General features: G+C 48.4%; 1 non-coding gene across 1 annotated transcript; it reads left to right on the top strand.

The window, feature by feature from the left end:
• The first annotated feature begins 1,375 nt into the window (after positions 1 to 1,375).
• Trnat-ugu (transfer RNA threonine (anticodon UGU)) lies at positions 1,376 to 1,450 on the top strand. Its single transcript has one exon. It is a non-coding gene; the product is annotated as a tRNA-Thr (tRNA).
• Positions 1,451 to 4,745: the final 3,295 nt, after the last annotated feature.

Genomic DNA, 4,745 nt, shown 5'->3' with positions numbered 1-4,745 from the left:
ATACAAACGCGCACACACACACACGTGCAATACCTAACTTATAACTTTATGTTCACCAAGATTAGCAAAGGACACAAAGATATTTTCACTTCAAAAACACGTCTGATATGAAATTCAGTGAAACATTATTGTAACACAAAGCTAGGGTATTAATTTCATGTTGCAGCTAAAAATGTTTGAGATCTGCTGTGACACAGTGTAAACTACACGGCACTTCGATAAAATGACATACGGAACAGTGGTAGAGCACATCCACGTAGGTAAGGGACGAGGGGTGCCACGCTTTCAGGGCCATACAAACATTACAGCGACACATCCTAAGACATATTTATGCTGCCGTAGAAGAAAATTGTCATCGGATGGTGATAATGCCAAGCAGGCAAGACAGTGATAATTGACACAAACAAATAGTCACTCTTAACGCTTGTAGTTTTCCACCTCTTCCCCACCCCACCCCACCCCTCCCCGCAAAAAACAAGAAACACGTCATATGTCATTTTGTCTCATTACTGATTCTTCGAAAATCAATAGCCGTCAAATGTGTTCTACCTCGGGATAGAGGATAGATATGTACATGTCAAGTTTTTCTGCTTCCGGTGACAAATTCCGACACTACAAACGGTTCCCGTAAAATTTTAGCTATCAACAAGAGAAAAACTTATTACTACACCTAGTCGTGGAAATGGTTATTTCACATTTTTTCCTTTTTTTGTAATCACGTGACATTATTCTTTGCATGCTTTGCTGTATCATTACATCTAGATTTGGTACTCAAACCATTTTCGTCTACTGCAAAACAATCTTAACGGAATAACAGCAACAGTACATGAGTTGAGTTTCTACGTGGCCTACGTTCGTAACAGATACGTAGCTTTAAATGATGCTGCGATTCCGTTTTTACATCATCAGAGTCAGAATGAAACGATAATTAAATCAAGACGCTAACCTGTCGACAGGCGTTGATATACATTAATGGGGACAGTTGAAAATGTATGCCCCAAACGGGACTCGAACCCGGGATCTCCTGCTTACAGGGAAGACGCTCTATCCATATGAACCACCGAGGACACAGAGGATAGTGCGACTGCAAGTATTTATCCCTTGCACGCTCCCCATGAGAACCACATTCCCAACTTAATGTCCACACACTACATTCGTAGTGCCCCTGCCCATTACACTCATTACTCGCGGCAGGCAATCTTACCGAGTCCTGTAAGATTTCGAGCAATGCGGGACTCGGTAAGATCGTCTGCCGCGAGTAACGAGTGTAACGGACAGGGGCACTACAAATGTAGTGTGTGGACATTAAGTTGGGAATGTGGGTCTCACAGGGAGCGTGCAAGGGATAAATACCTGCAATCACATTATGCTCTGTGCCCTCGGTGGCTCAGATGGATAGAGCAACTGCCCTGTAAGCAGGAGATCCCGGGTTCGAGTCCCGGTCGGGGCACACATTTTCAACTCTCCCCGTTCATGTATATCAACGCCTGTCGACAGGTTAGGGTCTTGATTTAATTATTATTTCATTATACCGTCAGTGTTTCCAACGCTGGCAATAATGACATAATTTACTCCAAATTTACTGAAACTACACTTCATATTGATGAATAAATACAAACAGTTATATACACTCCGGGAAATTGAAATAAGAACACCGTGAATTCATTGTCCCAGGAAGGGGAAACTTTATTGACACATTCCTGGGGTCAGATACATCACATGATCACACTGACAGAACCACAGGCACATAGACACAGGCAACAGAGCATGCACAATGTCGGCACTAGTACAGTGTATATCCACCTTTCGCAGCAATGCAGGCTGCTATTCTCCCATGGAGACGATCGTAGAGATGCTGGATGTAGTCCTGTGGAACGGCTTGCCATGCCATTTCCACCTGGCGCCTCAGTTGGACCAGCGTTCGTGCTGGACGTGCAGACTGCGTGAGACGACGCTTCATCCAGTCCCAAACATGCTCAATGGGGGACAGATCCGGAGATCTTGCTGGCCAGGGTAGTTGACTTACACCTTCTAGAGCACGTTGGGTGGCACGGGATACATGCGGACGTGCATTGTCCTGTTGGAACAGCAAGTTCCCTTGCCGGTCTAGGAATGGTAGAACGATGGGTTCGATGACGGTTTGGATGTACCGTGCACTATTCAGTGTCCCCTCAACGATCACCAGTGGTGTACGGCCAGTGTAGGAGATCGCTCCCCACACCATGATGCCGGGTGTTGGCCCTGAGTGCCTCGGTCGTATGCAGTCCTGATTGTGGCGCTCACCTGCACGGCGCCAAACACGCATACGACCATCATTGGCACCAAGGCAGAAGCGACTCTCATCGCTGAAGACGACACGTCTCCATTCGTCCCTCCATTCACGCCTGTCGCGACACCACTGGAGGCGGGCTGCACGATGTTGGGGCGTGAGCGGAAGACGGCCTAACGGTGTGCGGGACCGTAGCCCAGCTTCATGGAGACGGTTGCGAATGGTCCTCGCCGATACCCCAGGAGCAACAGTGTCCCTAATTTGCTGGGAAGTGGCGGTGCGGTCCCCTACGGCACTGCGTAGGATCCTACGGTCTTGGCGTGCATCCGTGCGTCGCTGCAGTCCGGTCCCAGGTCGACGGGCACGTGCACCTTCCGCCGACCACTGGCGACAACATCGATGTACTGTGGAGACCTCACGCCCCACGTGTTGAGCAATTCGGCGGTACGTCCACCCGGCCTCCCGCATGCCCACTATACGCCCTCGCTCAAAGTCCGTCAACTGCACATACGGTTCACGTCCACGCTGTCGCGGCATGCTACCAGTGTTAAAGACTGCGATGGAGCTCCGTATGCCACGGCAAACTGGCTGACACTGGCGGCGGCGGTGCACAAATGCTGCGCAGCTAGCGCCATTCGACGGCCAACACCGCGGGTCCTGGTGTGTCCGCTGTGCCGTGCGTGTGATCATTGCTTGTACAGCCCTCTCGCAGTGTCCGGAGCAAGTATGGTGGGTCTGACACACCGGTGTCAATGTGTTCTTTTTTCCATTTCCAGGAGTGTATCATGATGTTCTAGCAGAAAAAAGATTTCCAGGTACACTCTATCAAAGACACTTCAACCCGACTATAGCTTGGCACTGCTGGTGCTGTGACTGTGAACTGGAAACGCGAAGGCACGACCGCAGTTAAACAAAGGCCAGACAGACGTGATGTGCTGTACTAACGGACAGGGACCGCCGAGCGCCGCGGAAGGTCACTCATGAGTTGCGCGGGGCTACCAGCAATCAACCTAGCACAGTAACTGTGCGTGAGGAGTTAAAAAGAATGGTCGAACAGCTCATTATAAGACACACTTTCCTATACTCAGCGCTAAGAGATGCTTAGGGTGGCGTACTAAGAGCAACGCCACTGCACAGTGGATGATTAGAAACGAGTCGTTTGGATTCATTAATCAGGCTAGATCCTTTGGTAATCCTATTGAAGAGTTTGGTTCTGGTGAATGACAGGAGAATGTTACTTGCCATAATGTGTAGTGCCAACAGTGACCTACGGAGATGTTTCTTCGTAGTTACGAAGTGGTCCCCTTATTGCGCTTAAGAAGATGCTAAAGACGAAAGGATATAAACACACTCCACAGAATTGCGTAGTCCGTACAGTAACGGAACAGTTCGGTTACAATGGCTGCATCAGTATGACAATGCACCTAGTTATAGAGCAGCGTCTGCCAGGTAATGGTCTGTGGAAACAGCGTTCCTGGAATTATCTGACCTGTCCAGAATCACGATGTGAACACATTGGGATTAGTTAGAACGTCGACTTCGCTCCACATCCCAGCGTCCAAGTCATTACCTTCTTTGGTTTCGTATCTCGTGGATAAACGGACTGCCATTTCTCCACAAACATTCAGACGCCTCACTGAAAGCGCCGCCAGCAGAGTTTAAGCCGTCATGTAGGGGAACAGTGGATACACCCAGCATTAATATCCACTAACAGGTATACAGATACGCTTGATCAGATATTGTATATCCAAACACAGTTCCGAAGGGTCAATCTCAACGGACAGACTGCTTCAGAAGCAGCGGGATTAGCGCCACCCGTTCATGCAGCAAGAGTGGCAATCACGTTACCACGTTAGACTGTAATATGGACGGCGATTAGGCTGTTGATCGAACTGGTGTGAGTAGAGGCGGAAAGATGCGAACCGGGGGGTGGGTGGTGGGGGTGGTGGGTGAGAGATGGCGGGTGGGCAGAGGTACAGCAGTTGGGGGAAGCGAGAAGTGTGGGAAGTGGAGACGAGGAGTAGAGGCGGAAAGTAGGGTTTACGGGTGGGGAACGAGAACGGGCTCAGGAATGAAAGTCCGTGGCAACAAATGATACCCTGCAAAGAGCAGGCGAAAGTGAACAGGTAAACTACATTTTCCTATAGTAGCAAAAAGTGTTAGACCCGTACGATATTGTCGACCAAGGCACGATCGTCTTTAGAATCGTTCAACTATGTGACTCCCTCACTGAATATTTTTCATATGGAAAGAATAAGTTACACTGAATGGCGAACATTCAACGGAAAAGAAATTAATACGTAACTGAATAATTAACATATTCAATATGCAACAATGATTTGCCATATACTATTATCAGCGTTCCTTCATTCTTCATGAAGAGTGTCGTCAGTGGTTGATTCTAGGAAAGGAGTACTCCTGTAGCACACAAACAGCTTTTGTTCTTGTGGAAGTGAACACAACAGAGAGAATGCTA

The sequence above is a fragment of the Schistocerca nitens genome, chromosome 9, assembly GCF_023898315.1.
Source record: "Schistocerca nitens isolate TAMUIC-IGC-003100 chromosome 9, iqSchNite1.1, whole genome shotgun sequence".
Taxonomy (NCBI): Eukaryota; Metazoa; Arthropoda; class Insecta; order Orthoptera; family Acrididae; genus Schistocerca; species Schistocerca nitens.
Note: the sequence above shows the minus strand (reverse complement) of the source record. Positions and strands in the feature narration are given on the sequence as shown.